The sequence below is a fragment of the Oncorhynchus mykiss genome, unplaced genomic scaffold (genome assembly GCF_013265735.2).
Source record: "Oncorhynchus mykiss isolate Arlee unplaced genomic scaffold, USDA_OmykA_1.1 un_scaffold_838, whole genome shotgun sequence".
In the NCBI taxonomy this organism is placed as follows: Eukaryota; Metazoa; Chordata; class Actinopteri; order Salmoniformes; family Salmonidae; genus Oncorhynchus; species Oncorhynchus mykiss.
The window spans coordinates 1-20,000 of NW_023494285.1; the positions used below are offsets into that span (position 1 = coordinate 1).

Genomic DNA, 20,000 nt, shown 5'->3' on the forward strand with positions numbered 1-20,000 from the left:
GTACTCAGGCCGGTGTGGCCGTAAGCGAAAGGCAATCTCAAAAAGTGGATGAAATTGCATATACTGTAGCCATAATTTGTAGCACAGATTGTTGGATGAAATACAAACTAACCTTGCTTACTTATTTCAAAGCGAGGGCACATATTTCAGCCTTGTGGGAAAAAACGGACAAAGAGTTGAAATTCCACAAGGCAGTGACAAAAAGCTTACAGCACCTGGTATTCCCAGGCGGTCTCCCATCCAAGTACTAACCAGGCCCGACCCTGCTTAGTTTCCGAGATCGGACGAGATCAGGCGTACTCAGGCCGGTATGGCCGTAAGCGAGAAACTATCTCTTGGTGCACCATGTAAAGTCAAAGTGAGCCTGATTAACAGCTGTTGCATTTCCACCATTTAGATAAGCATCTTTGTGTCACTCAAAAAGTGGAAGAAATTGCATATACTGTAGCCATAATTTGTAGCACAGATTGTTGGATGAAATACAAACTAACCTTGCTTACTTATTTCAAAGCGAGGGCACATATTTCAGCCTTGTGGGAAAAAACGGACAAAGAGTTGAAATTCCACAAGGCAGTGACAAAAAGCTTACAGCACCTGGTATTCCCAGGCGGTCTCCCATCCAAGTACTAACCAGGCCCGACCCTGCTTAGCTTCCGAGATCGGACGAGATCAGGCGTACTCAGGCCGGTGTGGCCGTAAGCGAAAGGCAATCTCAAAAAGTGGATGAAATTGCATATACTGTAGCCATAATTTGTAGCACAGATTGTTGGATGAAATACAAACTAACCTTGCTTACTTATTTCAAAGCGAGGGCACATATTTCAGCCTTGTGGGAAAAAACGGACAAAGAGTTGAAATTCCACAAGGCAGTGACAAAAAGCTTACAGCACCTGGTATTCCCAGGCGGTCTCCCATCCAAGTACTAACCAGGCCCGACCCAGCTTAGCTTCCGAGATCGGACGAGATCAGGCGTACTCAGGCCGGTGTGGCCGTAAGCGAAAGGCAATCTCAAAAAGTGGATGAAATTGCATATACTGTAGCCATAATTTGTAGCACAGATTGTTGGATGAAATACAAACTAACCTTGCTTACTTATTTCAAAGCGAGGGCACATATTTCAGCCTTGTGGGAAAAAACGGACAAAGAGTTGAAATTCCACAAGGCAGTGACAAAAAGCTTACAGCACCTGGTATTCCCAGGCGGTCTCCCATCCAAGTACTAACCAGGCCCGACCCTGCTTAGCTTCCGAGATCGGACGAGATCACGCGTACTCAGGCCGGTGTGGCCGTAAGCTAAAGGCAATCTCAAAAAGTGGATGAAATTGCATATACTGTAGCCATAATTTGTAGCACAGATTGTTGGATGAAATACAAACTAACCTTGCTTACTTATTTCAAAGCGAGGGCACATATTTCAGCCTTGTGGGAAAAAACGGACAAAGAGTTGAAATTCCACAAGGCAGTGACAAAAAGCTTACAGCACCTGGTATTCCCAGGCGGTCTCCCATCCAAGTACTAACCAGGCCCGACCCTGCTTAGCTTCCGAGATCGGACGAGATCAGGCGTACTCAGGCCGGTGTGGCCGTAAGCGAAAGGCAATCTCAAAAAGTGGATGAAATTGCATATACTGTAGCCATAATTTGTAGCACAGATTGTTGGATGAAATACAAACTAACCTTGCTTACTTATTTCAAAGCGAGGGCACATATTTCAGCCTTGTGGGAAAAAACGGACAAAGAGTTGAAATTCCACAAGGCAGTGACAAAAAGCTTACAGCACCTGGTATTCCCAGGCGGTCTCCCATCCAAGTACTAACCAGGCCCGACCCTGCTTAGCTTCCGAGATCGGACGAGATCAGGCGTACTCAGGCCGGTGTGGCCGTAAGCGAAAGGCAATCTCAAAAAGTGGATGAAATTGCATATACTGTAGCCATAATTTGTAGCACAGATTGTTGGATGAAATACAAACTAACCTTGCTTACTTATTTCAAAGCGAGGGCACATATTTCAGCCTTGTGGGAAAAAACGGACAAAGAGTTGAAATTCCACAAGGCAGTGACAAAAAGCTTACAGCACCTGGTATTCCCAGGCGGTCTCCCATCCAAGTACTAACCAGGCCCGACCCTGCTTAGTTTCCGAGATCGGACGAGATCAGGCGTACTCAGGCCGGTATGGCCGTAAGCGAGAAACTATCTCTTGGTGCACCATGTAAAGTCAAAGTGAGCCTGATTAACAGCTGTTGCATTTCCACCATTTAGATAAGCATCTTTGTGTCACTCAAAAAGTGGAAGAAATTGCATATACTGTAGCCATAATTTGTAGCACAGATTGTTGGATGAAATACAAACTAACCTTGCTTACTTATTTCAAAGCGAGGGCACATATTTCAGCCTTGTGGGAAAAAAACGGACAAAGAGTTGAAATTCCACAAGGCAGTGACAAAAAGCTTACAGCACCTGGTATTCCCAGGCGGTCTCCCATCCAAGTACTAACCAGGCCCGACCCTGCTTAGCTTCCGAGATCGGACGAGATCAGGCGTACTCAGGCCGGTGTGGCCGTAAGCGAAAGGCAATCTCAAAAAGTGGATGAAATTGCATATACTGTAGCCATAATTTGTAGCACAGATTGTTGGATGAAATACAAACTAACCTTGCTTACTTATTTCAAAGCGAGGGCACATATTTCAGCCTTGTGGGAAAAAACGGACAAAGAGTTGAAATTCCACAAGGCAGTGACAAAAAGCTTACAGCACCTGGTATTCCCAGGCGGTCTCCCATCCAAGTACTAACCAGGCCCGACCCTGCTTAGCTTCCGAGATCGGACGAGATCAGGCGTACTCAGGCCGGTGTGGCCGTAAGCGAAAGGCAATCTCAAAAAGTGGATGAAATTGCATATACTGTAGCCATAATTTGTAGCACAGATTGTTGGATGAAATACAAACTAACCTTGCTTACTTATTTCAAAGCGAGGGCACATATTTCAGCCTTGTGGGAAAAAACGGACAAAGAGTTGAAATTCCACAAGGCAGTGACAAAAAGCTTACAGCACCTGGTATTCCCAGGCGGTCTCCCATCCAAGTACTAACCAGGCCCGACCCTGCTTAGCTTCCGAGATCGGACGAGATCAGGCGTACTCAGGCCGGTGTGGCCGTAAGCGAGAAACTATCTCTTGGTGCACCATGTAAAGTCAAAGTGAGCCTGATTAACAGCTGTTGCATTTCCACCATTTAGATAAGCATCTTTGTGTCACTCAAAAAGTGGAAGAAATTGCATATACTGTAGCCATAATTTGTAGCACAGATTGTTGGATGAAATACAAACTAACCTTGCTTACTTATTTCAAAGCGAGGGCACATATTTCAGCCTTGTGGGAAAAAACGGACAAAGAGTTGAAATTCCACAAGGCAGTGACAAAAAGCTTACAGCACCTGGTATTCCCAGGCGGTCTCCCATCCAAGTACTAACCAGGCCCGACCCAGCTTAGCTTCCGAGATCGGACGAGATCAGGCGTACTCAGGCCGGTGTGGCCGTAAGCGAAAGGCAATCTCAAAAAGTGGATGAAATTGCATATACTGTAGCCATAATTTGTAGCACAGATTGTTGGATGAAATACAAACTAACCTTGCTTACTTATTTCAAAGCGAGGGCACATATTTCAGCCTTGTGGGAAAAAACGGACAAAGAGTTGAAATTCCACAAGGCAGTGACAAAAAGCTTACAGCACCTGGTATTCCCAGGCGGTCTCCCATCCAAGTACTAACCAGGCCCGACCCTGCTTAGCTTCCGAGATCGGACGAGATCACGCGTACTCAGGCCGGTGTGGCCGTAAGCTAAAGGCAATCTCAAAAAGTGGATGAAATTGCATATACTGTAGCCATAATTTGTAGCACAGATTGTTGGATGAAATACAAACTAACCTTGCTTACTTATTTCAAAGCGAGGGCACATATTTCAGCCTTGTGGGAAAAAACGGACAAAGAGTTGAAATTCCACAAGGCAGTGACAAAAAGCTTACAGCACCTGGTATTCCCAGGCGGTCTCCCATCCAAGTACTAACCAGGCCCGACCCTGCTTAGCTTCAGAGATCGGACGAGATCAGGCGTACTCAGGCCGGTGTGGCCGTAAGCGAGAAACTATCTCTTGGTGCACTATGTAAAGTCAAAGTGAGCCTGATTAACAGCTGTTGCATTTCCACCATTTAGATAAGCATCTTTGTGTCACTCAAAAAGTGGAAGAAATTGCATATACTGTAGCCATAATTTGTAGCACAGATTGTTGGATGAAATACAAACTAACCTTGCTTACTTATTTCAAAGCGAGGGCACATATTTCAGCCTTGTGGGAAAAAACGGACAAAGAGTTGAAATTCCACAAGGCAGTGACAAAAAGCTTACAGCACCTGGTATTCCCAGGCGGTCTCCCATCCAAGTACTAACCAGGCCCGACCCTGCTTAGCTTCCGAGATCGGACGAGATCAGGCGTACTCAGGCCGGTGTGGCCGTAAGCGAGAAACTATCTCTTGGTGCACCATGTAAAGTCAAAGTGAGCCTGATTAACAGCTGTTGCATTTCCACCATTTAGATAAGCATCTTTGTGTCACTCAAAAAGTGGAAGAAATTGCATATACTGTAGCCATAATTTGTAGCACAGATTGTTGGATGAAATACAAACTAACCTTGCTTACTTATTTCAAAGCGAGGGCACATATTTCAGCCTTGTGGGAAAAAACGGACAAAGAGTTGAAATTCCACAAGGCAGTGACAAAAAGCTTACAGCACCTGGTATTCCCAGGCGGTCTCCCATCCAAGTACTAACCAGGACCGACCCTGCTTAGCTTCCGAGATCGGACGAGATCAGGCGTACTCAGGCCGGTGTGGCCGTAAGCGAAAGGCAATCTCAAAAAGTGGATGAAATTGCATATACTGTAGCCATAATTTGTAGCACAGATTGTTGGATGAAATACAAACTAACCTTGCTTACTTATTTCAAAGCGAGGGCACATATTTCAGCCTTGTGGGAAAAAACGGACAAAGAGTTGAAATTCCACAAGGCAGTGACAAAAAGCTTACAGCACCTGGTATTCCCAGGCGGTCTCCCATCCAAGTACTAACCAGGCCCGACCCTGCTTAGCTTCGGAGATCGGACGAGATCAGGCGTACTCAGGCCGGTGTGGCCGTAAGCGAAAGGCAATCTCAAAAAGTGGATGAAATTGCATATACTGTAGCCATAATTTGTAGCACAGATTGTTTTAATGAAATACAAACTAACCTTGCTTACTTATTTCAAAGCGAGGGCACATATTTCAGCCTTGTGGGAAAAAACGGACAAAGAGTTGAAATTCCACAAGGCAGTGACAAAAAGCTTACAGCACCTGGTATTCCCAGGCGGTCTCCCATCCAAGTACTAACCAGGCCCGACCCTGCTTAGCTTCCGAGATCAGACGAGATCAGGCGTACTCAGGCCGGTGTGGCCGTAAGCGAGAAACTATCTCTTGGTGCACCATGTAAAGTCAAAGTGAGCCTGATTAACAGCTGTTGCATTTCCACCATTTAGATAAGCATCTTTGTGTCACTCAAAAAGTGGAAGAAATTGCATATACTGTAGCCATAATTTGTAGCACAGATTGTTGGATGAAATACAAACTAACCTTGCTTACTTATTTCAAAGCGAGGGCACATATTTCAGCCTTGTGGGAAAAAACGGACAAAGAGTTGAAATTCCACAAGGCAGTGACAAAAAGCTTACAGCACCTGGTATTCCCAGGCGGTCTCCCATCCAAGTACTAACCAGGACCGACCCTGCTTAGCTTCCGAGATCGGACGAGATCAGGCGTACTCAGGCCGGTGTGGCCGTAAGCGAAAGGTAATCTCAAAAAGTGGATGAAATTGCATATACTGTAGCCATAATTTGTAGCACAGATTGTTGGATGAAATACAAACTAACCTTGCTTACTTATTTCAAAGCGAGGGCACATATTTCAGCCTTGTGGGAAAAAACGGACAAAGAGTTGAAATTCCACAAGGCAGTGACAAAAAGCTTACAGCACCTGGTATTCCCAGGCTGTCTCCCATCCAAGTACTAACCAGGCCCGACCCTGCTTAGCTTCCGAGATCGGACGAGATCAGGCGTACTCAGGCCGGTGTGGCCGTAAGCGAAAGGCAATCTCAAAAAGTGGAAGAAATTGCATATACTGTAGCCATAATTTGTAGCACAGATTGTTGGATGAAATACAAACTAACCTTGCTTACTTATTTCAAAGCGAGGGCACATATTTCAGCCTTGTGGGAAAAAAACGGACAAAGAGTTGAAATTCCACAAGGCAGTGACAAAAAGCGTACAGCACCTGGTATTCCCAGGCGGTCTCCCATCCAAGTACTAACCAGGCCCGACCCTGCTTAGCTTCCGAGATCGGACGAGATCAGGCGTACTCAGGCCGGTGTGGCCGTAAGCGAAAGGCAATCTGCCTGATTAACAGCTGTTGCATTTCCACCATTTAGATAAGCATCTTTGTGTCACTCAAAAAGTGGAAGAAATTGCATATACTGTAGCCATAATTTGTAGCACAGATTGTTGGATGAAATACAAACTAACCTTGCTTACTTATTTCAAAGCGAGGGCACATATTTCAGCCTTGTGGGAAAAAACGGACAAAGAGTTGAAATTCCACAAGGCAGTGACAAAAAGCTTACAGCACCTGGTATTCCCAGGCGGTCTCCCATCCAAGTACTAACCAGGACCGACCCTGCTTAGCTTCCGAGATCGGACGAGATCAGGCGTACTCAGGCCGGTGTGGCCGTAAGCGAGAAACTATCTCTTGGTGCACCATGTAAAGTCAAAGTGAGCCTGATTAACAGCTGTTGCATTTCCACCATTTAGATAAGCATCTTTGTGTCACTCAAAAAGTGGAAGAAATTGCATATACTGTAGCCATAATTTGTAGCACAGATTGTTGGATGAAATACAAACTAACCTTGCTTACTTATTTCAAAGCGAGGGCACATATTTCAGCCTTGTGGGAAAAAACGGACAAAGAGTTGAAATTCCACAAGGCAGTGACAAAAAGCTTACAGCACCTGGTATTCCCAGGCGGTCTCCCATCCAAGTACTAACCAGGACCGACCCTGCTTAGCTTCCGAGATCGGACGAGATCAGGCGTACTCAGGCCGGTGTGGCCGTAAGCGAAAGGCAATCTCAAAAAGTGGATGAAATTGCATATACTGTAGCCATAATTTGTAGCACAGATTGTTGGATGAAATACAAACTAACCTTGCTTACTTATTTCAAAGCGAGGGCACATATTTCAGCCTTGTGGGAAAAAACGGACAAAGAGTTGAAATTCCACAAGGCAGTGACAAAAAGCTTACAGCACCTGGTATTCCCAGGCGGTCTCCCATCCAAGTACTAACCAGGCCCGACCCTGCTTAGCTTCCGAGATCGGACGAGATCAGCGAGAAATTGCATATACTGTAGCCATAATTTGCAGCACAGATTGTTGGATGAAATACAAACTAACCTTGCTTACTTATTTCAAAGCGAGGGCACATATTTCAGCCTTGTGGGAAAAAACGGACAAAGAGTTGAAATTCCACAAGGCAGTGACAAAAAGCTTACAGCACCTGGTATTCCCAGGCGGTCTCCCATCCAAGTACTAACCAGGCCCGACCCTGCTTAGCTTCCGAGATCGGACGAGATCAGGCGTACTCAGGCCGGTGTGGCCGTAAGCGAAAGGCAATCTCAAAAAGTGGAAGAAATTGCATATACTGTAGCCATAATTTGTAGCACAGATTGTTGGATGAAATACAAACTAACCTTGCTTACTTATTTCAAAGCGAGGGCACATATTTCAGCCTTGTGGGAAAAAACGGACAAAGAGTTGAAATTCCACAAGGCAGTGACAAAAAGCTTACAGCACCTGGTATTCCCAGGCGGTCTCCCATCCAAGTACTAACCAGGCCCGACCCTGCTTAGCTTCCGAGATCGGACGAGATCAGGCGTACTCAGGCCGGTGTGGCCGTAAGCGAAAGGCAATCTCAAAAAGTGGAAGAAATTGCATATACTGTAGCCATAATTTGTAGCACAGATTGTTGGATGAAATACAAACTAACCTTGCTTACTTATTTCAAAGCGAGGGCACATATTTCAGCCTTGTGGGAAAAAACGGACAAAGAGTTGAAATTCCACAAGGCAGTGACAAAAAGCGTACAGCACCTGGTATTCCCAGGCGGTCTCCCATCCAAGTACTAACCAGGCCCGACCCTGCTTAGCTTCCGAGATCGGACGAGATCAGGCGTACTCAGGCCGGTGTGGCCGTAAGCGAAAGGCAATCTCAAAAAGTGGATGAAATTGCATATACTGTAGCCATAATTTGTAGCACAGATTGTTGGATGAAATACAAACTAACCTTGCTTACTTATTTCAAAGCGAGGGCACATATTTCAGCCTTGTGGGAAAAAACGGACAAAGAGTTGAAATTCCACAAGGCAGTGACAAAAAGCTTACAGCACCTGGTATTCCCAGGCGGTCTCCCATCCAAGTACTAACCAGGCCCGACCCTGCTTAGCTTCCGAGATCAGACGAGATCAGGCGTACTCAGGCCGGTGTGGCCGTAAGCGAGAAACTATCTCTTGGTGCACCATGTAAAGTCAAAGTGAGCCTGATTAACAGCTGTTGCATTTCCACCATTTAGATAAGCATCTTTGTGTCACTCAAAAAGTGGAAGAAATTGCATATACTGTAGCCATAATTTGTAGCACAGATTGTTGGATGAAATACAAACTAACCTTGCTTACTTATTTCAAAGCGAGGGCACATATTTCAGCCTTGTGGGAAAAAACGGACAAAGAGTTGAAATTCCACAAGGCAGTGACAAAAAGCTTACAGCACCTGGTATTCCCAGGCGGTCTCCCATCCAAGTACTAACCAGGCCCGACCCTGCTTAGCTTCCGAGATCGGACGAGATCAGCGAGAAATTGCATATACTGTAGCCATAATTTGCAGCACAGATTGTTGGATGAAATACAAACTAACCTTGCTTACTTATTTCAAAGCGAGGGCACATATTTCAGCCTTGTGGGAAAAAACGGACAAAGAGTTGAAATTCCACAAGGCAGTGACAAAAAGCTTACAGCACCTGGTATTCCCAGGCGGTCTCCCATCCAAGTACTAACCAGGCCCGACCCTGCTTAGCTTCCGAGATCGGACGAGATCAGGCGTACTCAGGCCGGTGTGGCCGTAAGCGAGAAACTATCTCTTGGTGCACTATGTAAAGTCAAAGTGAGCCTGATTAACAGCTGTTGCATTTCCACCATTTAGATAAGCATCTTTGTGTCACTCAAAAAGTGGAAGAAATTGCATATACTGTAGCCATAATTTGTAGCACAGATTGTTGGATGAAATACAAACTAACCTTGCTTACTTATTTCAAAGCGAGGGCACATATTTCAGCCTTGTGGGAAAAAACGGACAAAGAGTTGAAATTCCACAAGGCAGTGACAAAAAGCTTACAGCACCTGGTATTCCCAGGCGGTCTCCCATCCAAGTACTAACCAGGCCCGACCCTGCTTAGCTTCCGAGATCGGACGAGATCAGGCGTACTCAGGCCGGTGTGGCCGTAAGCGAAAGGCAATCTCAAAAAGTGGAAGAAATTGCATATACTGTAGCCATAATTTGTAGCACAGATTGTTGGATGAAATACAAACTAACCTTGCTTACTTATTTCAAAGCGAGGGCACATATTTCAGCCTTGTGGGAAAAAACGGACAAAGAGTTGAAATTCCACAAGGCAGTGACAAAAAGCTTACAGCACCTGGTATTCCCAGGCGGTCTCCCATCCAAGTACTAACCAGGCCCGACCCTGCTTAGCTTCCGAGATCGGACGAGATCAGGCATACTCAGGCCGGTGTGGCCGTAAGCGAAAGGCAATCTCAAAAAGTGGAAGAAATTGCATATACTGTAGCCATAATTTGTAGCACAGATTGTTGGATGAAATACAAACTAACCTTGCTTACTTATTTCAAAGCGAGGGCACATATTTCAGCCTTGTGGGAAAAAACGGACAAAGAGTTGAAATTCCACAAGGCAGTGACAAAAAGCGTACAGCACCTGGTATTCCCAGGCGGTCTCCCATCCAAGTACTAACCAGGCCCGACCCTGCTTAGCTTCCGAGATCGGACGAGATCAGGCGTACTCAGGCCGGTGTGGCCGTAAGCGAAAGGCAATCTCAAAAAGTGGATGAAATTGCATATACTGTAGCCATAATTTGTAGCACAGATTGTTGGATGAAATACAAACTAACCTTGCTTACTTATTTCAAAGCGAGGGCACATATTTCAGCCTTGTGGGAAAAAACGGACAAAGAGTTGAAATTCCACAAGGCAGTGACAAAAAGCTTACAGCACCTGGTATTCCCAGGCGGTCTCCCATCCAAGTACTAACCAGGCCCGACCCTGCTTAGCTTCCGAGATCAGACGAGATCAGGCGTACTCAGGCCGGTGTGGCCGTAAGCGAGAAACTATCTCTTGGTGCACCATGTAAAGTCAAAGTGAGCCTGATTAACAGCTGTTGCATTTCCACCATTTAGATAAGCATCTTTGTGTCACTCAAAAAGTGGAAGAAATTGCATATACTGTAGCCATAATTTGTAGCACAGATTGTTGGATGAAATACAAACTAACCTTGCTTACTTATTTCAAAGCGAGGGCACATATTTCAGCCTTGTGGGAAAAAACGGACAAAGAGTTGAAATTCCACAAGGCAGTGACAAAAAGCTTACAGCACCTGGTATTCCCAGGCGGTCTCCCATCCAAGTACTAACCAGGACCGACCCTGCTTAGCTTCCGAGATCGGACGAGATCAGGCGTACTCAGGCCGGTGTGGCCGTAAGCGAAAGGTAATCTCAAAAAGTGGATGAAATTGCATATACTGTAGCCATAATTTGTAGCACAGATTGTTGGATGAAATACAAACTAACCTTGCTTACTTATTTCAAAGCGAGGGCACATATTTCAGCCTTGTGGGAAAAAACGGACAAAGAGTTGAAATTCCACAAGGCAGTGACAAAAAGCTTACAGCACCTGGTATTCCCAGGCCCGACCCTGCTTAGCTTCCGAGATCGGACGAGATCAGCGAGAAATTGCATATACTGTAGCCATAATTTGCAGCACAGATTGTTGGATGAAATACAAACTAACCTTGCTTACTTATTTCAAAGCGAGGGCACATATTTCAGCCTTGTGGGAAAAAACGGACAAAGAGTTGAAATTCCACAAGGCAGTGACAAAAAGCTTACAGCACCTGGTATTCCCAGGCCCGACCCTGCTTAGCTTCCGAGATCGGACGAGATCAGCGAGAAATTGCATATACTGTAGCCATAATTTGCAGCACAGATTGTTGGATGAAATACAAACTAACCTTGCTTACTTATTTCAAAGCGAGGGCACATATTTCAGCCTTGTGGGAAAAAACGGACAAAGAGTTGAAATTCCACAAGGCAGTGACAAAAAGCTTACAGCACCTGGTATTCCCGGGCGGTCTCCCATCCAAGTACTAACCAGGCCCGACCCTGCTTAGCTTCCGAGATCGGACGAGATCAGCGAGAAATTGCATATACTGTAGCCATAATTTGCAGCACAGATTGTTGGATGAAATACAAACTAACCTTGCTTACTTATTTCAAAGCGAGGGCACATATTTCAGCCTTGTGGGAAAAAACGGACAAAGAGTTGAAATTCCACAAGGCAGTGACAAAAAGCTTACAGCACCTGGTATTCCCAGGCGGTCTCCCATCCAAGTACTAACCAGGCCCGACCCTGCTTAGCTTCCGAGATCGGACGAGATCAGGCGTACTCAGGCCGGTGTGGCCGTAAGCGAGAAACTATCTCTTGGTGCACTATGTAAAGTCAAAGTGAGCCTGATTAACAGCTGTTGCATTTCCACCATTTAGATAAGCATCTTTGTGTCACTCAAAAAGTGGAAGAAATTGCATATACTGTAGCCATAATTTGTAGCACAGATTGTTGGATGAAATACAAACTAACCTTGCTTACTTATTTCAAAGCGAGGGCACATATTTCAGCCTTGTGGGAAAAAACGGACAAAGAGTTGAAATTCCACAAGGCAGTGACAAAAAGCTTACAGCACCTGGTATTCCCAGGCGGTCTCCCATCCAAGTACTAAACAGGCCCGACCCTGCTTAGCTTCCGAGATCGGACGAGATCAGGCGTACTCAGGCCGGTGTGGCCGTAAGCGAAAGGCAATCTCAAAAAGTGGAAGAAATTGCATATACTGTAGCCATAATTTGTAGCACAGATTGTTGGATGAAATACAAACTAACCTTGCTTACTTATTTCAAAGCGAGGGCACATATTTCAGCCTTGTGGGAAAAAACGGACAAAGAGTTGAAATTCCACAAGGCAGTGACAAAAAGCTTACAGCACCTGGTATTCCCAGGCGGTCTCCCATCCAAGTACTAACCAGGCCCGACCCTGCTTAGCTTCCGAGATCGGACGAGATCAGGCGTACTCAGGCCGGTGTGGCCGTAAGCAAAAGGCAATCTCAAAAAGTGGATGAAATTGCATATACTATAGCCATAATTTGTAGCACAGATTGTTGGATGAAATACAAACTAACCTTGCTTACTTATTTCAAAGCGAGGGCACATATTTCAGCCTTGTGGGAAAAAACGGACAAAGAGTTGAAATTCCACAAGGCAGTGACAAAAAGCTTACAGCACCTGGTATTCCCAGGCGGTCTCCCATCCAAGTACTAACCAGGCCCGACCCTGCTTAGCTTCCGAGATCGGACGAGATCAGGCGTACTCAGGCCGGTGTGGCCGTAAGCAAAAGGCAATCTCAAAAAGTGGATGAAATTGCATATACTGTAGCCATAATTTGTAGCACAGATTGTTGGATGAAATACAAACTAACCTTGCTTACTTATTTCAAAGCGAGGGCACATATTTCAGCCTTGTGGGAAAAAACGGACAAAGAGTTGAAATTCCACAAGGCAGTGACAAAAAGCTTACAGCACCTGGTATTCCCAGGCGGTCTCCCATCCAAGTACTAACCAGGCCCGACCCTGCTTAGCTTCCGAGATCAGACGAGATCAGGCGTACTCAGGCCGGTGTGGCCGTAAGCGAGAAACTATCTCTTGGTGCACCATGTAAAGTCAAAGTGAGCCTGATTAACAGCTGTTGCATTTCCACCATTTAGATAAGCATCTTTGTGTCACTCAAAAAGTGGAAGAAATTGCATATACTGTAGCCATAATTTGTAGCACAGATTGTTGGATGAAATACAAACTAACCTTGCTTACTTATTTCAAAGCGAGGGCACATATTTCAGCCTTGTGGGAAAAAACGGACAAAGAGTTGAAATTCCACAAGGCAGTGACAAAAAGCTTACAGCACCTGGTATTCCCAGGCGGTCTCCCATCCAAGTACTAACCAGGACCGACCCTGCTTAGCTTCCGAGATCGGACGAGATCAGGCGTACTCAGGCCGGTGTGGCCGTAAGCGAAAGGTAATCTCAAAAAGTGGATGAAATTGCATATACTGTAGCCATAATTTGTAGCACAGATTGTTGGATGAAATACAAACTAACCTTGCTTACTTATTTCAAAGCGAGGGCACATATTTCAGCCTTGTGGGAAAAAACGGACAAAGAGTTGAAATTCCACAAGGCAGTGACAAAAAGCTTACAGCACCTGGTATTCCCAGGCCCGACCCTGCTTAGCTTCCGAGATCGGACGAGATCAGCGAGAAATTGCATATACTGTAGCCATAATTTGCAGCACAGATTGTTGGATGAAATACAAACTAACCTTGCTTACTTATTTCAAAGCGAGGGCACATATTTCAGCCTTGTGGGAAAAAACGGACAAAGAGTTGAAATTCCACAAGGCAGTGACAAAAAGCTTACAGCACCTGGTATTCCCAGGCGGTCTCCCATCCAAGTACTAACCAGGCCCGACCCTGCTTAGCTTCCGAGATCGGACGAGATCAGGCGTACTCAGGCCGGTGTGGCCGTAAGCGAAAGGCAATCTCAAAAAGTGGAAGAAATTGCATATACTGTAGCCATAATTTGTAGCACAGATTGTTGGATGAAATACAAACTAACCTTGCTTACTTATTTCAAAGCGAGGGCACATATTTCAGCCTTGTGGGAAAAAACGGACAAAGAGTTGAAATTCCACAAGGCAGTGACAAAAAGCGTACAGCACCTGGTATTCCCAGGCGGTCTCCCATCCAAGTACTAACCAGGCCCGACCCTGCTTAGCTTCCGAGATCGGACGAGATCAGGCGTACTCAGGCCGGTGTGGCCGTAAGCGAAAGGCAATCTCAAAAAGTGGATGAAATTGCATATACTGTAGCCATAATTTGTAGCACAGATTGTTGGATGAAATACAAACTAACCTTGCTTACTTATTTCAAAGCGAGGGCACATATTTCAGCCTTGTGGGAAAAAACGGACAAAGAGTTGAAATTCCACAAGGCAGTGACAAAAAGCTTACAGCACCTGGTATTCCCAGGCGGTCTCCCATCCAAGTACTAACCAGGCCCGACCCTGCTTAGCTTCCGAGATCGGACGAGATCAGCGAGAAATTGCATATACTGTAGCCATAATTTGCAGCACAGATTGTTGGATGAAATACAAACTAACCTTGCTTACTTATTTCAAAGCGAGGGCACATATTTCAGCCTTGTGGGAAAAAACGGACAAAGAGTTGAAATTCCACAAGGCAGTGACAAAAAGCTTACAGCACCTGGTATTCCCAGGCGGTCTCCCATCCAAGTACTAACCAGGACCGACCCTGCTTAGCTTCCGAGATCGGACGAGATCAGGCGTACTCAGGCCGGTGTGGCCGTAAGCGAAAGGTAATCTCAAAAAGTGGATGAAATTGCATATACTGTAGCCATAATTTGTAGCACAGATTGTTGGATGAAATACAAACTAACCTTGCTTACTTATTTCAAAGCGAGGGCACATATTTCAGCCTTGTGGGAAAAAACGGACAAAGAGTTGAAATTCCACAAGGCAGTGACAAAAAGCTTACAGCACCTGGTATTCCCAGGCGGTCTCCCATCCAAGTACTAACCAGGCCCGACCCTGCTTAGCTTCCGAGATCGGACGAGATCAGCGAGAAATTGCATATACTGTAGCCATAATTTGCAGCACAGATTGTTGGATGAAATACAAACTAACCTTGCTTACTTATTTCAAAGCGAGGGCACATATTTCAGCCTTGTGGGAAAAAACGGACAAAGAGTTGAAATTCCACAAGGCAGTGACAAAAAGCTTACAGCACCTGGTATTCCCAGGCGGTCTCCCATCCAAGTACTAACCAGGCCCGACCCTGCTTAGCTTCCGAGATCGGACGAGATCAGGCGTACTCAGGCCGGTGTGGCCGTAAGCGAAAGGCAATCTCAAAAAGTGGAAGAAATTGCATATACTGTAGCCATAATTTGTAGCACAGATTGTTGGATGAAATACAAACTAACCTTGCTTACTTATTTCAAAGCGAGGGCACATATTTCAGCCTTGTGGGAAAAAACGGACAAAGAGTTGAAATTCCACAAGGCAGTGACAAAAAGCGTACAGCACCTGGTATTCCCAGGCGGTCTCCCATCCAAGTACTAACCAGGCCCGACCCTGCTTAGCTTCCGAGATCGGACGAGATCAGGCGTACTCAGGCCGGTGTGGCCGTAAGCGAAAGGCAATCTCAAAAAGTGGATGAAATTGCATATACTGTAGCCATAATTTGTAGCACAGATTGTTGGATGAAATACAAACTAACCTTGCTTACTTATTTCAAAGCGAGGGCACATATTTCAGCCTTGTGGGAAAAAACGGACAAAGAGTTGAAATTCCACAAGGCAGTGACAAAAAGCTTACAGCACCTGGTATTCCCAGGCGGTCTCCCATCCAAGTACTAACCAGGCCCGACCCTGCTTAGCTTCCGAGATCGGACGAGATCAGGCGTACTCAGGCCGGTGTGGCCGTAAGCGAAAGGCAATCTCAAAAAGTGGAAGAAATTGCATATACTGTAGCCATAATTTGTAGCACAGATTGTTGGATGAAATACAAACTAACCTTGCTTACTTATTTCAAAGCGAGGGCACATATTTCAGCCTTGTGGGAAAAAACGGACAAAGAGTTGAAATTCCACAAGGCAGTGACAAAAAGCGTACAGCACCTGGTATTCCCAGGCGGTCTCCCATCCAAGTACTAACCAGGCCCGACCCTGCTTAGCTTCCGAGATCGGACGAGATCAGGCGTACTCAGGCCGGTGTGGCCGTAAGCGAAAGGCAATCTCAAAAAGTGGATGAAATTGCATATACTGTAGCCATAATTTGTAGCACAGATTGTTGGATGAAATACAAACTAACCTTGCTTACTTATTTCAAAGCGAGGGCACATATTTCAGCCTTGTGGGAAAAAACGGACAAAGAGTTGAAATTCCACAAGGCAGTGACAAAAAGCTTACAGCACCTGGTATTCCCAGGCGGTCTCCCATCCAAGTACTAACCAGGCCCGACCCTGCTTAGCTTCCGAGATCGGACGAGATCAGCGAGAAATTGCATATACTGTAGCCATAATTTGCAGCACAGATTGTTGGATGAAATACAAACTAACCTTGCTTACTTATTTCAAAGCGAGGGCACATATTTCAGCCTTGTGGGAAAAAACGGACAAAGAGTTGAAATTCCACAAGGCAGTGACAAAAAGCTTACAGCAACTGGTATTCCCAGGCGGTCTCCCATCCAAGTACTAACCAGGCCCGACCCTGCTTAGCTTCCGAGATCGGACGAGATCAGCGAGAAATTGCATATACTGTAGCCATAATTTGCAGCACAGATTGTTGGATGAAATACAAACTAACCTTGCTTACTTATTTCAAAGCGAGGGCACATATTTCAGCCTTGTGGGAAAAAACGGACAAAGAGTTGAAATTCCACAAGGCAGTGACAAAAAGCTTACAGCACCTGGTATTCCCAGGCGGTCTCCCATCCAAGTACTAACCAGGCCCGACCCTGCTTAGCTTCCGAGATCGGACGAGATCAGGCGTACTCAGGCCGGTGTGGCCGTAAGCGAGAAACTATCTCTTGGTGCACTATGTAAAGTCAAAGTGAGCCTGATTAACAGCTGTTGCATTTCCACCATTTAGATAAGCATCTTTGTGTCACTCAAAAAGTGGAAGAAATTGCATATACTGTAGCCATAATTTGTAGCACAGATTGTTGGATGAAATACAAACTAACCTTGCTTACTTATTTCAAAGCGAGGGCACATATTTCAGCCTTGTGGGAAAAAACGGACAAAGAGTTGAAATTCCACAAGGCAGTGACAAAAAGCTTACAGCACCTGGTATTCCCAGGCGGTCTCCCATCCAAGTACTAACCAGGCCCGACCCTGCTTAGCTTCCGAGATCGGACGAGATCAGGCGTACTCAGGCCGGTGTGGCCGTAAGCGAAAGGCAATCTCAAAAAGTGGATGAAATTGCATATACTGTAGCCATAATTTGTAGCACAGATTGTTGGATGAAATACAAACTAACCTTGCTTACTTATTTCAAAGCGAGGGCACATATTTCAGCCTTGTGGGAAAAAACGGACAAAGAGTTGAAATTCCACAAGGCAGTGACAAAAAGCTTACAGCACCTGGTATTCCCAGGCGGTCTCCCATCCAAGTACTAACCAGGCCCGACCCTGCTTAGCTTCCGAGATCGGACGAGATCAGGCGTACTCAGGCCGGTGTGGCCGTAAGCGAAAGGCAATCTCAAAAAGTGGATGAAATTGCATATACTGTAGCCATAATTTGTAGCACAGATTGTTGGATGAAATACAAACTAACCTTGCTTACTTATTTCAAAGCGAGGGCACATATTTCAGCCTTGTGGGAAAAAACGGACAAAGAGTTGAAATTCCACAAGGCAGTGACAAAAAGCTTACAGCACCTGGTATTCCCAGGCGGTCTCCCATCCAAGTACTAACCAGGCCCGACCCTGCTTAGCTTCCGAGATCGGACGAGATCAGGCGTACTCAGGCCGGTGTGGCCGTAAGCGAGAAACTATCTCTTGGTGCACCATGTAAAGTCAAAGTGAGCCTGATTAACAGCTGTTGCATTTCCACCATTTAGATAAGCATCTTTGTGTCACTCAAAAAGTGGAAGAAATTGCATATACTGTAGCCATAATTTGTAGCACAGATTGTTGGATGAAATACAAACTAACCTTGCTTACTTATTTCAAAGCGAGGGCACATATTTCAGCCTTGTGGGAAAAAACGGACAAAGAGTTGAAATTCCACAAGGCAGTGACAAAAAGCTTACAGCACCTGGTATTCCCAGGCGGTCTCCCATCCAAGTACTAACCAGGCCCGACCCTGCTTAGCTTCCGAGATCGGACGAGATCAGGCGTACTCAGGCCGGTGTGGCCGTAAGCGAAAGGCAATCTCAAAAAGTGGATGAAATTGCATATACTGTAGCCATAATTTGTAGCACAGATTGTTGGATGAAATACAAACTAACCTTGCTTACTTATTTCAAAGCGAGGGCACATATTTCAGCCTTGTGGGAAAAAACGGACAAAGAGTTGAAATTCCACAAGGCAGTGACAAAAAGCTTACAGCACCTGGTATTCCCAGGCGGTCTCCCATCCAAGTACTAACCAGGCCCGACCCTGCTTAGCTTCCGAGATCGGACGAGATCAGGCGTACTCAGGCCGGTGTGGCCGTAAGCAAAAGGCGATCTCAAAAAGTGGATGAAATTGCATATACTGTAGCCATAATTTGTAGCACAGATTGTTGGATGAAATACAAACTAACCTTGCTTACTTATTTCAAAGCGAGGGCACATATTTCAGCCTTGTGGGAAAAAACGGACAAAGAGTTGAAATTCCACAAGGCAGTGACAAAAAGCTTACAGCACCTGGTATTCCCAGGCGGTCTCCCATCCAAGTACTAACCAGGCCCGACCCTGCTTAGCTTCCGAGATCGGACGAGATCAGGCGTACTCAGGCCGGTGTGGCCGAAAGCGAAAGGCAATCTCAAAAAGTGGATGAAATTGCATATACTGTAGCCATAATTTGTAGCACAGATTGTTGGATGAAATACAAACTAACCTTGCTTACTTATTTCAAAGCGAGGGCACATATTTCAGCCTTGTGGGAAAAAACGGACAAAGAGTTGAAATTCCACAAGGCAGTGACAAAAAGCTTACAGCACCTGGTATTCCCAGGCGGTCTCCCATCCAAGTACTAACCAGGCCCGACCCTGCTTAGCTTCCGAGATCGGACGAGATCAGGCGTACTCAGGCCGGTGTGGCCGTAAGCGAGAAACTATCTCTTGGTGCACTATGTAAAGTCAAAGTGAGCCTGATTAACAGCTGTTGCATTTCCACCATTTAGATAAGCATCTTTGTGTCACTCAAAAAGTGGAAGAAATTGCATATACTGTAGCCATAATTTGTAGCACAGATTGTTGGATGAAATACAAACTAACCTTGCTTACTTATTTCAAAGCGAGGGCACATATTTCAGCCTTGTGGGAAAAAACGGACAAAGAGTTGAAATTCCACAAGGCAGTGACAAAAAGCTTACAGCACCTGGTATTCCCAGGCGGTCTCCCATCCAAGTACTAACCAGGCCCGACCCTGCTTAGCTTCAGAGATCGGACGAGATCAGGCGTACTCAGGCCGGTGTGGCCGTAAGCGAGAAACTATCTCTTGGTGCACTATGTAAAGTCAAAGTGAGCCTGATTAACAGCTGTTGCATTTCCACCATTTAGATAAGCATCTTTGTGTCACTCAAAAAGTGGAAGAAATTGCATATACTGTAGCCATAATTTGTAGCACAGATTGTTGGATGAAATACAAACTAACCTTGCTTACTTATTTCAAAGCGAGGGCACATATTTCAGCCTTGTGGGAAAAAACGGACAAAGAGTTGAAATTCCACAAGGCAGTGACAAAAAGCTTACAGCACCTGGTATTCCCAGGCGGTCTCCCATC

At 45.5% G+C, this 20,000-nt stretch overlaps 55 non-coding genes across 55 annotated transcripts in view; all 55 read right to left on the bottom strand.

Annotated features, from left to right (window-relative positions):
* Positions 1-203: 203 nt before the first annotated feature.
* Positions 204-322, bottom strand: LOC118963125. The gene has a single exon (XR_005050326.1). It is a non-coding gene; the product is annotated as a 5S ribosomal RNA (ribosomal RNA).
* A 260-nt stretch (positions 323-582) lies between these two features.
* On the bottom strand, positions 583-701 carry LOC118963153. Its single transcript, XR_005050354.1, has one exon. It is a non-coding gene; the product is annotated as a 5S ribosomal RNA (ribosomal RNA).
* A 177-nt stretch (positions 702-878) lies between these two features.
* Positions 879-997, bottom strand: LOC118963132. Its single transcript, XR_005050333.1, has one exon. It is a non-coding gene; the product is annotated as a 5S ribosomal RNA (ribosomal RNA).
* A 177-nt stretch (positions 998-1,174) lies between these two features.
* LOC118963144 lies at positions 1,175-1,293 on the bottom strand. Its single transcript, XR_005050345.1, has one exon. It is a non-coding gene; the product is annotated as a 5S ribosomal RNA (ribosomal RNA).
* Positions 1,294-1,470: 177 nt separating this feature from the next.
* On the bottom strand, positions 1,471-1,589 carry LOC118963159. The gene has a single exon (XR_005050360.1). It is a non-coding gene; the product is annotated as a 5S ribosomal RNA (ribosomal RNA).
* A 177-nt stretch (positions 1,590-1,766) lies between these two features.
* Positions 1,767-1,885, bottom strand: LOC118963160. The gene has a single exon (XR_005050361.1). It is a non-coding gene; the product is annotated as a 5S ribosomal RNA (ribosomal RNA).
* Positions 1,886-2,062: 177 nt separating this feature from the next.
* LOC118963126 lies at positions 2,063-2,181 on the bottom strand. The gene has a single exon (XR_005050327.1). It is a non-coding gene; the product is annotated as a 5S ribosomal RNA (ribosomal RNA).
* Positions 2,182-2,442: 261 nt separating this feature from the next.
* On the bottom strand, positions 2,443-2,561 carry LOC118963162. The gene has a single exon (XR_005050363.1). It is a non-coding gene; the product is annotated as a 5S ribosomal RNA (ribosomal RNA).
* A 177-nt stretch (positions 2,562-2,738) lies between these two features.
* LOC118963163 lies at positions 2,739-2,857 on the bottom strand. Its single transcript, XR_005050364.1, has one exon. It is a non-coding gene; the product is annotated as a 5S ribosomal RNA (ribosomal RNA).
* A 177-nt stretch (positions 2,858-3,034) lies between these two features.
* Positions 3,035-3,153, bottom strand: LOC118963164. The gene has a single exon (XR_005050365.1). It is a non-coding gene; the product is annotated as a 5S ribosomal RNA (ribosomal RNA).
* Positions 3,154-3,413: 260 nt separating this feature from the next.
* Positions 3,414-3,532, bottom strand: LOC118963133. The gene has a single exon (XR_005050334.1). It is a non-coding gene; the product is annotated as a 5S ribosomal RNA (ribosomal RNA).
* A 177-nt stretch (positions 3,533-3,709) lies between these two features.
* Positions 3,710-3,828, bottom strand: LOC118963145. The gene has a single exon (XR_005050346.1). It is a non-coding gene; the product is annotated as a 5S ribosomal RNA (ribosomal RNA).
* Positions 3,829-4,005: 177 nt separating this feature from the next.
* LOC118963121 lies at positions 4,006-4,124 on the bottom strand. Its single transcript, XR_005050322.1, has one exon. It is a non-coding gene; the product is annotated as a 5S ribosomal RNA (ribosomal RNA).
* A 260-nt stretch (positions 4,125-4,384) lies between these two features.
* On the bottom strand, positions 4,385-4,503 carry LOC118963165. The gene has a single exon (XR_005050366.1). It is a non-coding gene; the product is annotated as a 5S ribosomal RNA (ribosomal RNA).
* A 260-nt stretch (positions 4,504-4,763) lies between these two features.
* LOC118963149 lies at positions 4,764-4,882 on the bottom strand. The gene has a single exon (XR_005050350.1). It is a non-coding gene; the product is annotated as a 5S ribosomal RNA (ribosomal RNA).
* Positions 4,883-5,059: 177 nt separating this feature from the next.
* LOC118963127 lies at positions 5,060-5,178 on the bottom strand. Its single transcript, XR_005050328.1, has one exon. It is a non-coding gene; the product is annotated as a 5S ribosomal RNA (ribosomal RNA).
* A 178-nt stretch (positions 5,179-5,356) lies between these two features.
* LOC118963116 lies at positions 5,357-5,475 on the bottom strand. The gene has a single exon (XR_005050317.1). It is a non-coding gene; the product is annotated as a 5S ribosomal RNA (ribosomal RNA).
* Positions 5,476-5,735: 260 nt separating this feature from the next.
* LOC118963150 lies at positions 5,736-5,854 on the bottom strand. Its single transcript, XR_005050351.1, has one exon. It is a non-coding gene; the product is annotated as a 5S ribosomal RNA (ribosomal RNA).
* Positions 5,855-6,031: 177 nt separating this feature from the next.
* On the bottom strand, positions 6,032-6,150 carry LOC118963158. Its single transcript, XR_005050359.1, has one exon. It is a non-coding gene; the product is annotated as a 5S ribosomal RNA (ribosomal RNA).
* Positions 6,151-6,328: 178 nt separating this feature from the next.
* LOC118963137 lies at positions 6,329-6,447 on the bottom strand. The gene has a single exon (XR_005050338.1). It is a non-coding gene; the product is annotated as a 5S ribosomal RNA (ribosomal RNA).
* A 232-nt stretch (positions 6,448-6,679) lies between these two features.
* Positions 6,680-6,798, bottom strand: LOC118963151. The gene has a single exon (XR_005050352.1). It is a non-coding gene; the product is annotated as a 5S ribosomal RNA (ribosomal RNA).
* A 260-nt stretch (positions 6,799-7,058) lies between these two features.
* On the bottom strand, positions 7,059-7,177 carry LOC118963152. The gene has a single exon (XR_005050353.1). It is a non-coding gene; the product is annotated as a 5S ribosomal RNA (ribosomal RNA).
* A 424-nt stretch (positions 7,178-7,601) lies between these two features.
* On the bottom strand, positions 7,602-7,720 carry LOC118963166. The gene has a single exon (XR_005050367.1). It is a non-coding gene; the product is annotated as a 5S ribosomal RNA (ribosomal RNA).
* A 177-nt stretch (positions 7,721-7,897) lies between these two features.
* LOC118963167 lies at positions 7,898-8,016 on the bottom strand. Its single transcript, XR_005050368.1, has one exon. It is a non-coding gene; the product is annotated as a 5S ribosomal RNA (ribosomal RNA).
* A 177-nt stretch (positions 8,017-8,193) lies between these two features.
* On the bottom strand, positions 8,194-8,312 carry LOC118963138. The gene has a single exon (XR_005050339.1). It is a non-coding gene; the product is annotated as a 5S ribosomal RNA (ribosomal RNA).
* Positions 8,313-8,489: 177 nt separating this feature from the next.
* LOC118963117 lies at positions 8,490-8,608 on the bottom strand. Its single transcript, XR_005050318.1, has one exon. It is a non-coding gene; the product is annotated as a 5S ribosomal RNA (ribosomal RNA).
* A 507-nt stretch (positions 8,609-9,115) lies between these two features.
* On the bottom strand, positions 9,116-9,234 carry LOC118963168. Its single transcript, XR_005050369.1, has one exon. It is a non-coding gene; the product is annotated as a 5S ribosomal RNA (ribosomal RNA).
* A 260-nt stretch (positions 9,235-9,494) lies between these two features.
* LOC118963169 lies at positions 9,495-9,613 on the bottom strand. Its single transcript, XR_005050370.1, has one exon. It is a non-coding gene; the product is annotated as a 5S ribosomal RNA (ribosomal RNA).
* A 177-nt stretch (positions 9,614-9,790) lies between these two features.
* Positions 9,791-9,909, bottom strand: LOC118963128. The gene has a single exon (XR_005050329.1). It is a non-coding gene; the product is annotated as a 5S ribosomal RNA (ribosomal RNA).
* A 177-nt stretch (positions 9,910-10,086) lies between these two features.
* Positions 10,087-10,205, bottom strand: LOC118963139. Its single transcript, XR_005050340.1, has one exon. It is a non-coding gene; the product is annotated as a 5S ribosomal RNA (ribosomal RNA).
* Positions 10,206-10,382: 177 nt separating this feature from the next.
* Positions 10,383-10,501, bottom strand: LOC118963118. The gene has a single exon (XR_005050319.1). It is a non-coding gene; the product is annotated as a 5S ribosomal RNA (ribosomal RNA).
* Positions 10,502-10,761: 260 nt separating this feature from the next.
* On the bottom strand, positions 10,762-10,880 carry LOC118963154. The gene has a single exon (XR_005050355.1). It is a non-coding gene; the product is annotated as a 5S ribosomal RNA (ribosomal RNA).
* An 864-nt stretch (positions 10,881-11,744) lies between these two features.
* Positions 11,745-11,863, bottom strand: LOC118963170. Its single transcript, XR_005050371.1, has one exon. It is a non-coding gene; the product is annotated as a 5S ribosomal RNA (ribosomal RNA).
* A 260-nt stretch (positions 11,864-12,123) lies between these two features.
* Positions 12,124-12,242, bottom strand: LOC118963129. Its single transcript, XR_005050330.1, has one exon. It is a non-coding gene; the product is annotated as a 5S ribosomal RNA (ribosomal RNA).
* Positions 12,243-12,419: 177 nt separating this feature from the next.
* On the bottom strand, positions 12,420-12,538 carry LOC118963171. The gene has a single exon (XR_005050372.1). It is a non-coding gene; the product is annotated as a 5S ribosomal RNA (ribosomal RNA).
* A 177-nt stretch (positions 12,539-12,715) lies between these two features.
* LOC118963173 lies at positions 12,716-12,834 on the bottom strand. Its single transcript, XR_005050374.1, has one exon. It is a non-coding gene; the product is annotated as a 5S ribosomal RNA (ribosomal RNA).
* A 177-nt stretch (positions 12,835-13,011) lies between these two features.
* LOC118963119 lies at positions 13,012-13,130 on the bottom strand. Its single transcript, XR_005050320.1, has one exon. It is a non-coding gene; the product is annotated as a 5S ribosomal RNA (ribosomal RNA).
* A 260-nt stretch (positions 13,131-13,390) lies between these two features.
* LOC118963155 lies at positions 13,391-13,509 on the bottom strand. The gene has a single exon (XR_005050356.1). It is a non-coding gene; the product is annotated as a 5S ribosomal RNA (ribosomal RNA).
* A 397-nt stretch (positions 13,510-13,906) lies between these two features.
* LOC118963174 lies at positions 13,907-14,025 on the bottom strand. Its single transcript, XR_005050375.1, has one exon. It is a non-coding gene; the product is annotated as a 5S ribosomal RNA (ribosomal RNA).
* A 177-nt stretch (positions 14,026-14,202) lies between these two features.
* On the bottom strand, positions 14,203-14,321 carry LOC118963140. Its single transcript, XR_005050341.1, has one exon. It is a non-coding gene; the product is annotated as a 5S ribosomal RNA (ribosomal RNA).
* A 424-nt stretch (positions 14,322-14,745) lies between these two features.
* Positions 14,746-14,864, bottom strand: LOC118963156. The gene has a single exon (XR_005050357.1). It is a non-coding gene; the product is annotated as a 5S ribosomal RNA (ribosomal RNA).
* A 424-nt stretch (positions 14,865-15,288) lies between these two features.
* LOC118963175 lies at positions 15,289-15,407 on the bottom strand. The gene has a single exon (XR_005050376.1). It is a non-coding gene; the product is annotated as a 5S ribosomal RNA (ribosomal RNA).
* Positions 15,408-15,584: 177 nt separating this feature from the next.
* LOC118963141 lies at positions 15,585-15,703 on the bottom strand. The gene has a single exon (XR_005050342.1). It is a non-coding gene; the product is annotated as a 5S ribosomal RNA (ribosomal RNA).
* Positions 15,704-15,880: 177 nt separating this feature from the next.
* On the bottom strand, positions 15,881-15,999 carry LOC118963176. The gene has a single exon (XR_005050377.1). It is a non-coding gene; the product is annotated as a 5S ribosomal RNA (ribosomal RNA).
* A 177-nt stretch (positions 16,000-16,176) lies between these two features.
* Positions 16,177-16,295, bottom strand: LOC118963143. Its single transcript, XR_005050344.1, has one exon. It is a non-coding gene; the product is annotated as a 5S ribosomal RNA (ribosomal RNA).
* A 671-nt stretch (positions 16,296-16,966) lies between these two features.
* LOC118963177 lies at positions 16,967-17,085 on the bottom strand. Its single transcript, XR_005050378.1, has one exon. It is a non-coding gene; the product is annotated as a 5S ribosomal RNA (ribosomal RNA).
* A 260-nt stretch (positions 17,086-17,345) lies between these two features.
* LOC118963178 lies at positions 17,346-17,464 on the bottom strand. The gene has a single exon (XR_005050379.1). It is a non-coding gene; the product is annotated as a 5S ribosomal RNA (ribosomal RNA).
* Positions 17,465-17,641: 177 nt separating this feature from the next.
* On the bottom strand, positions 17,642-17,760 carry LOC118963179. Its single transcript, XR_005050380.1, has one exon. It is a non-coding gene; the product is annotated as a 5S ribosomal RNA (ribosomal RNA).
* A 177-nt stretch (positions 17,761-17,937) lies between these two features.
* LOC118963180 lies at positions 17,938-18,056 on the bottom strand. Its single transcript, XR_005050381.1, has one exon. It is a non-coding gene; the product is annotated as a 5S ribosomal RNA (ribosomal RNA).
* Positions 18,057-18,316: 260 nt separating this feature from the next.
* On the bottom strand, positions 18,317-18,435 carry LOC118963181. The gene has a single exon (XR_005050382.1). It is a non-coding gene; the product is annotated as a 5S ribosomal RNA (ribosomal RNA).
* A 177-nt stretch (positions 18,436-18,612) lies between these two features.
* Positions 18,613-18,731, bottom strand: LOC118963182. The gene has a single exon (XR_005050383.1). It is a non-coding gene; the product is annotated as a 5S ribosomal RNA (ribosomal RNA).
* A 177-nt stretch (positions 18,732-18,908) lies between these two features.
* LOC118963134 lies at positions 18,909-19,027 on the bottom strand. Its single transcript, XR_005050335.1, has one exon. It is a non-coding gene; the product is annotated as a 5S ribosomal RNA (ribosomal RNA).
* A 177-nt stretch (positions 19,028-19,204) lies between these two features.
* LOC118963184 lies at positions 19,205-19,323 on the bottom strand. Its single transcript, XR_005050385.1, has one exon. It is a non-coding gene; the product is annotated as a 5S ribosomal RNA (ribosomal RNA).
* A 260-nt stretch (positions 19,324-19,583) lies between these two features.
* Positions 19,584-19,702, bottom strand: LOC118963122. Its single transcript, XR_005050323.1, has one exon. It is a non-coding gene; the product is annotated as a 5S ribosomal RNA (ribosomal RNA).
* A 260-nt stretch (positions 19,703-19,962) lies between these two features.
* Positions 19,963-20,000, bottom strand: part of LOC118963123 — a 119-nt gene continuing 81 nt past the window's right edge. The window contains exon 1 of the ribosomal RNA XR_005050324.1: positions 19,963-20,000. This exon is cut by the window's right edge and continues 81 nt beyond it. This is a non-coding gene — a ribosomal RNA (5S ribosomal RNA).